This window comes from Lipotes vexillifer, unplaced genomic scaffold (assembly GCF_000442215.2).
Source record: "Lipotes vexillifer unplaced genomic scaffold, Lipotes_vexillifer_v1.1 scaffold445, whole genome shotgun sequence".
Lineage (NCBI taxonomy): Eukaryota > Metazoa > Chordata > Mammalia > Artiodactyla > Lipotidae > Lipotes > Lipotes vexillifer.
Genome location: NW_006774995.1, coordinates 1,291,601 through 1,299,941, shown reverse-complemented (window position 1 = coordinate 1,299,941; position 8,341 = coordinate 1,291,601). Strand labels below are relative to the sequence as shown.

The following is an 8,341-nucleotide window of genomic DNA, read 5'->3' as shown; positions in this document are numbered from 1 at the left end:
GAAAGAAAGTGAGTTTCTAGAATTAGAGAGTGGCCACAGAGTAAATCAAGTAGGAAGAAGACCAAGCACAACAATTCGGTTTGGCTAAGTCTTGCCATTAAGCAAGAACAGTTTCCGTTGAGTCACAAGAGTAAAGGCCAGACCATAACTTTGACTGACTGCGTGAAAAGAGAGTCAAGATTGCTCTCTTAAGAAGTGGAGGTAAAATAAGGGACAGAGACCAAACAATAATTAAAGAGGAAGGGAAAAACATGGGAAATTTCTTAGACCTCAAAACATTTTATAGATTTAACCAACATAATCTTTGAACCAGCAATGGGTGCACTGTATTAGTAGATGTGGAAACACTGGGTCCAGGAAGGATTGAATCTTGCTTCCTTAAACTTGTGGCCTTTGAGGGGTATAATCAACACTACAGGATAGCTCCAGGGACATGCTTCTAATAGTTCTTTGAACAGTCAAATCACTGTGGGATGCACAGCTCCCCAGTTCCTCCAGGTGTGAGGACATGCCCATATACCTGCATTCTGGAGCTTGCCTGATCCCAGTCTTATGGCAGGAATTCACAATGACAGTGGCAGAAATTCACATTTTTCCAGTTCTATAATTCACGAACAAGTAGAGGGCAAATCAAGCAGAATCCAGGTTACATTCTAAATTGCTGTACAAATTCTAATCCAAAGCAAAGCCTTGAAACATCATACCCTGGATCCTGCTGTTGACCTGAGGTGACACACTGAGAGATAAGAGGCCTAACAAACCTCATTAGTTCTCAATGTGTATGCAAAAGGGCAATGTTGGGAATCTACACCACCTTATCACTTGACAATTTACTTATTAACTGCAATGAAGGATGACATAGTCAACCTGGAGACAGTCTCTCCAGGTTTAGTAATATTAAACTAAACTGGCCTTACATGCAAGCCCTGGTTGAATATTACAATATCTAGTCATCTGTGCTGCAAATAACTGGTTGGAAAAAAAACAACAACAACTCACTCTTGCTACATAGATTGGCTGGTAATGAAAAAAAAAGAAACAGCATTTCAAGAAGTTGTCTACCATAGTCAATACATTTCCCCCCTGGAGTGTTACTACAAAATCAGAATGGATTCTTAATTAATATGTCTTGGTCATTTTCCATTGAAAAGTAGTTACTTTTAACAGATTATATAAAATATCTTGAAATGTGCTATACTCCTTTTTTTTTAGAACTTATTGACTCATTTATTCATTAGTTCTTTCATTCTACAAACATTTAATGACTGCCCACTACAAGTATACTGTGCCAGTAGGTTACTTATTGACACAAAGATGAGAGAGACACATTCTCTTTTTCTTTTTTTTTTTTTTTAATAATGTTTTCCACAGGGGCTGTACCAACTTACATTCACACCAACAGTGCACTAAGGTTCCCTTTTCTCTGCATCCTTGCCAACATTTGTTACTTGTGGTTTTTTTTTTACATCTTTATTAGAGTATAATTGCTTTACAATGGTGTGTTAGTTTCTGCTTTATAACAAAGTGAATCAGTTATACATATACATATTTTCCCATATCTCTTCCCTCTTGCATGTCCCTCCCTCCCACCCCCCCTATCCCACCCCTCCAGGCGGTCACAAAGCAACGAGCTGGTCTCCCTGTGCTATGCGGCTGCTTCCCACTAGCTATCTACCTTACATTTGGTAGTGTATATATGTCCAGAGAGACTCATTCTTGACTTCAAGTCCCCAGAGTGCAGGGAAGACACAGGTGTGTAAACAGAGCATCACACACGCTGTATGAGGAGAGCTCCCATCGAGCTAAAAATGACTTAGACATGTAAATACATGAATTCGGTGGGCAGAGGAGGAAGGATCACAGGGAAGAGGAGGAGGGAACGAGCATGTCTGAAGGCACAACAGCATGAAGATGCACTGCTGCACGGACTTGGGTATGAGGAGGGAAGGGAAAAGGACGAAAATGGGGAAGATGGCAAAGCCCATGTCCAGAAGGGCTTTTTGCGCTGCATTCAGGAAGGAGTTGGCATTTCCTCCACACTTTCAGTCAGGGTGGAGCCCATGAAAGACTTAAAGGAGAGTGATGTAATCAGACTTACTTAATTTCTAAAACACAGACTCTGAGAGTTATGTGGAGACTTGATGGAAGCGGCCCAAGGGCCAAGAAAGACCCAGTCCCAAGCATCCAGAATTGACCAACACTTTCTCACAAACAGTTCCCAGATGGGCTACACTGCAATGTGGCCAAGATAATGTGAAATCACCTTCTAGAACAGCAATGCTCTTTTCCCAAAAGAGCATCCTTTAGTGATAAAAGCAATAATGATGGATTATGAATTGCTGAATTTCTCACTGATTCTCACTATGACATTCAGCCTGTCATAGATCAGTGAGAAATTCTGTGTAGACAATTAATCTGATAAACATGAAGATGGAAGTATAACATATGAGAAGAGGGTCAAACATAATAACATCCGCAGAAGGAGGCACAAGAATATATGGAATCTACAACAGCAGGTGATAAGAAGAAAGGCTCTAACCCCACCCATGAAGAGACAAAATTACAGGAGGCCTTCTAAAAAAAAATATTAGCCTAGTAAATATACTGAGCAAACAGGAAGTACTTAATAAACATGTGTTCAATAAATTAACTGAAAAGTTACCAAATTGAGGCCATAAAGAGTGTGATACATCTTTTTGGTTCACAACAGATAGAATGGGCATCATCAGAAAATCTACAAACAACAAATGCTGGAAAGAGCGTGGAGAAAAGGGAACCCTCCTGCACTGCTGGTGGGAATGTAAATTGTTACAGCCACTATGGATAACAGTATGGAGGTTCCTTAAAAAACTAAAAATAGAATTACCATATGACCCAGCAATCCCACTACTGGGCATATACCCAGAGAAAAACATAACTCAAAAAGATACATGCACCCCAATGTTCATTGCAGCACTGTTTGCAATAGCCAGGTCATGGAAGCAACCTCAATGCCCATCGACAGATGAATGGATAAAGAAGATGTCGTATATATATACAATGGAATATTACTCAGCCATAAAAAGGAACAAAACCAGGTCATTTGTAGAGACATGGATGAATCTAGAGACTGTCATACAGAGTGAAGTAAGTCAGAAAGAGAAAAACAAATACCATATATTAACGCATATATGTGCAACCTAGAAAAATGGTACAGATGAACCAGTTTGCAGGGCAGAAATTGAGACACAGATGTAGAGAACAAACATATGGACACCAAGGGGGGGAAGCGGCAGGGGGTTGGGGGTGGTGGCAGGATGAATCAGGCGATTGGGATTGACATGTATACACTGATGTGTATAAAATGGATGACTAATAAGAACCTGCTGTATAAAAAAATTAATTAAATAAAATAGAAAAAATATATTTTTTAAAGGGTAGAAATACAACATTCACTTGAAACATTTTTTGTACTTAAGTGACAGATAATAAACCTTTTAAAAATGAAAAAACAAGGGCTTCCCTAGTGGCGCAGTGGTTAAGAATCCGCTTGCCAGTGCAGGGGACACAGGTTCGAGCCCTGGTCTGGGAAGGTCCCACATGCCATGGAGCAACTAAGCCCGTGCGCCACAACTACTGAGCCTGCACTCTGGAGCCCGTGCTCCGCAACAAGAGAAGCCACTACAATGAAGAGTAGCCCCCGCTCGCCGCAACTAGAGAAAGCCCACCTGCAGCAACAAAGACCCAACGCAGCCAAAAATAAATTTAAAAATAAAAAAATGAAAAAAAAAAAAAGAGAAACAAACGTTGACGTGTACACCGTTATTTCTGTAGAACAGAGCTTCCCAATTGGTGTAACAGAATGGAGTTTCCTGGGCAGGTGCTGGGGCAGCCAGAGTTCCCCAGCCAGTTGCCGTAGGCTGTGAGCTATGATCACACAGTGCTGATCAAATACTGTCACATTTTCCACGTGTGCCGTGACGGGAGAAACAAGAGGAAGCCTTGTGCTGTGGCTCCACTGTCAAATAGGCAGGAACTAATTTTCCTGTCACCAGGCCTACAGAAGCCAAGCCCAGCTCTAACCACTTCCATCAAGTAACCCATGGTGAAGAAGTGTCCCAGGTTTGCCAGCATATGTAAAAGCACAGGGGCAAGTCAATAATAACTTGATATTCTGGGAAAATATCCTCATATTGACAAAATTATTTCATAGAAAGCATTTTTTTCTCAAAATAAAGGAATGATTTATGGAGGAAAAAAATAATGGCGGATATGAAATAGCTCAAAGAAAGAAGTCAAAGTAATTTCTTAGCATTTGTAGTAGGTTTTACGTGAACTTTAAGCCCCAGATGATTCCCAAAAGGGTATTTAAGGCAGCTCCTCAGAGTTGCATGGACCAAATTCTGGATGTGGTAATTAATGTAAGCCACACTGATGAGGCATCTCCAAATGCTGCCACTGAAGCTGCATTTCTTTGTATTTCTCTCCCTCTCCCCTTCCCTCAACTAGGCACATGGTACTGCTCTGTGAGCTCATCTCTGCATGGCCAACACAGGGATGTCATCAAATATGGCAAACCTTCTGGTAAACAGTGGAAAGTCCCATTTTGCTTTGCTTAGGGGACACCCAATATAAGGAACTGAAGACACAACTTCAAATTCCCTTTGATGAATAATGACTGCTTAAGAGTAGCATCATTAGTGATTGGTGGTGTTTAGACAAGGTCTTACTTGGTAAGGATAGTTTCCCAAAAGAACAGAAGTTGACTGAAGGCAGCCTCTATATGGGTGCCGCTTCAGGGTCTTACAAGCAGAATATTGTCCTATATTAGCAATAAACCACTAAGCTTTACTACTAGAGAGGATACAGTTCCTCACATACCTACAGGTACATAACTCGACTGAATACTCAAACTCTTTCATCTTCATTGTTTTTCCTAAGGGCAAAAGGTCTATTTCTATTTTTTCAAATGTACTGATCAATGGTTAGATTTCTCAAGTTCTTGGAAAATACCTTAAGAAGCCTGTTGGAAAAGGTGACACTGATTCCTAGCAGAAGCTTCTGGGCCACCATCTTGCAGTTACTTTACTGGACCTTCCCAGCATAGCTCCCAGGCTTATATCTATTTGATCAGTGCAAATATGAAGAATGTACAGTTTTGGCAAAGAACCTGGGAGACCATATTGTAGAAGATACATTTGTTTATCAATAATTAATACAGTGGACTATCTGGAAGCCACAAGAAAATTAAGCAAAGCTGTCTGAGACATCTTACCCCAAGCCTTCTAAATAGAACAGAGCCTTGAAATTAAATCTTATGTGAACAATTAGATCACCTGAAGCTAGAAGGTGCAACCTGTACTGCTCATCCTAGGCTTCATGTCATTCTGAGGGGCTATGATAGTTCATTGGCAAGCCTGTCCTTGCAGAATCTGCACTTTAGCTACGTGTGGCTACCAAGCACTTGAAATGTGGCTGGTCCAAACTGAGATGTGCTGTAGTATAAACTACACGCTGGGTTTCAAAGGCTCAGTTCAAAGTTAGAAACATAAAATACCTCATTAATAATTTTTATATTGATTACATGTTGAAATAATATTTCTGGTATATTGCATTAAATATATATCATTAAAATTAATTTCATCATTTCTCTTTACTTTTTCTAAATATGGCTGCTAGAATTTTAAAATATATATAGAGAAATATACTCTCATATATTTCTATTGGACAGCACTGCTCTAGACCCTTTTGCAGAATGAGCAGAGTGGTTCTTGTGCTGACCTTGTCATTAACAGCATTTATAAGCAGCACTGTTATCATAAAGACTCTCTTTTTTTTCCTTCCATAAGACTCCCTTTTAATCTCACATAGAACTGCCACATCATTACTTTAGGTTTTTTCTTGAGTCATATTATATATTAAATGTGGTTTAGTCCAGAAGTACCTTTTTTTTTTTTTTTTTTTTTTTTTTTTTTTTTTCTTGCGTTATGCGGGCCTCTCACTGTCGTGGCCTCTCCCATTTGCGGAGCACAGGCTCCGGACGCGCAGGCTCAGCGGCCATGGCTCACGGGCCCAGCCGCTCCGCGGCATGCGGGATCTTCCCGAAACGGGGCACGAACCCGCGTCTCCTGCATCGGCAGGCGGACTCTCAAGCACTGCGCCACCAGGGAAGCCCCCAGAAGTGCCTTTTTAAAAAGCTTTAACTTGAGCATTCCCATATTATCTAAGACTTACATTATCATAATTTGCTATCAGTGATAAAATTTTACTTTGAAAACTACAAACAACATTGGAATACTGACATTGTTGGAGCTAATGAAGCCTATGAATTTAGCTATTCCACAAGTTTACCAAATGTCCAGACTCACCGAAGCAGAGCAAACAGTGGGAGAAATTATGACAAGGAATGAATGGTCCACAGTTTGTCGGGAAGAGAGCTCCTTTACTTATATCCATTTATCCCTTAAGCAGCGTTTATGAAATGCCTACCACCTGCCGATCACACTTCGACTTGTGCTTTTCTATTTTTTGGCTTTATGACAGAATGGATATATCGTTCTCAAAGAGGAAGTTATGTGACGGAAAACTTCAAATGCTCACCAACTGCCTCCTCTCCCTCCTGCCATTACCTGAGTGGTGGTGCTGGTGGTGGTGGTGGTGCTGCTGGTGGTGCTGCTGGTGATGCTGGTGCTGGTGGTGCTGGTGCTGGTGCTGGTGGTGGGCGTGGTGGTGCTTGTGGTGGTAGTGGTGGTGGTGATGGTGGTGGTTATTTATTCAGCTTACGGTGTGACCACATTCTTACCAGATGTTTGGTTTGTTAGTTGGTTCTCGAGAATGACATTGTACTATGTTTCAGGTTTTTCAATAGCTTTTTCAACTAACTCTCAACATCACCATTAAAGTTTTTAAAAAGATAAAGGAATAAGTATGACATTGATAAGTTTTCTTTCTTTACTGTGGCATGTCCTCCCCCTCCTCCCTCTCTAGCCTCCACTGTAATCTCTCCTTTCACTGAAATGGCTTTAGAGTTTCACCATATATTTTTCTCCAGGTTCATATACGTGGGACAGAGATTCAGGTTTTGGCGGCAACTGAAACGTATCTAATGTGGAGGCCCATTTTAAGAAAAGAATACAATGTTAAGAACACAAAAAAGGCGCCCATGCAAGTGGGGCCCTCTAAAATTTAAGCTTCGTTCGCTTCACAGGAAATTACCTTTGCTCATATAACACAGATACACATATACATGTACAGGGTGGGAGGGGTCTTGTCATTGTTGAAAAGGGGGGATTATACTATAAGCACTCTTCTGTATCAACTTTTTCTCGTCAATATATAATAGAAATCATTCCAAGACAAGTGGTATAGCTCAAATCAATTTTTTCAAATGACTGTGTAACATTCCATGGTGTATCTGTACTATAGGTTATTTATTCAACCTTTCCCCTTATAAGTACATAGTCTTTTTGTTTCTAGTTCTTTTTTTCTGGGTCTTTAGTTTCTTTTTTTCTGGGTCTTTTTTCTTTTGACCCTACTAGAAATGCCACAATAATGATGCTTTTGGAGTTTAAAAAGAAGAAGAAATTCTTTGGAGATTTTTAATAAATTGTACTACATGTATTAATTTGGGGAGAAGTGGCAGTTTTATGATGTTAAATGATGTTTAATGATGATGTTAAATCTTTCTATCCAAGAACGCAATACATATTTTCCATTTAGTCATGTCCCACCCACAAGGAATTTACAATCTAATAAGGAAAATAAGGCTTGTGTGTAAATAGCCATGATGTAAGAAAAATGGAAAGCACAAATTGTGACACATGAAATTGAGGGGGAGAGAATTCTGTAGAGACTGAGAGCTGACCTGTGGAGGATTTTACACACACAAGTAAAGGAGGAAAATGTTAAAGGAGACAGGTATCTGGAGAAAGAGAGCTCATCCAGAGTGCAGAGACATTCAAGAAACAGTAAATAAGCAGCTCGGTGCGGCTGGAACAGAGAGCGCATACAGGGGAGAAACAGGAGACAGGTTAGCAAGGTGGGCTGGACCTCATCCAAAGCTAACAATACGAGGACAGGGGAGTTTATCCTCATTTGAGCCGAGTAATGAGAGCAGCAGCCAGTTTGGGGCCAAGACAAGACGAGAGCTCTGTTTTAAGACCACTCAGTCAAGTGTGTGAAAGACCAAGAGGAGAAGGGCCTGGGCTCCTTGAAGAGCAGTTGTAATAGTCTACTGGAGGGGACACAAGACCTGACCCAGGGGAAGGAAGTGAGAACAGAAAGGAAGAAAGAGATGAAATACACCCTGGGTCCCTAGCAACGGAAACTCAAATACTCATTAGACCGGGGGCGGGGGGGGGGG

General features: G+C 40.8%; 1 protein-coding gene across 1 annotated transcript in view; it reads right to left on the bottom strand.

The window, feature by feature from the left end:
• The window catches only part of CDC14A (cell division cycle 14A), a 154,615-nt gene that overhangs the window by 61,559 nt on the left and 84,715 nt on the right, over positions 1–8,341 (bottom strand). The gene's annotated exons all lie outside the window — the stretch shown is intronic.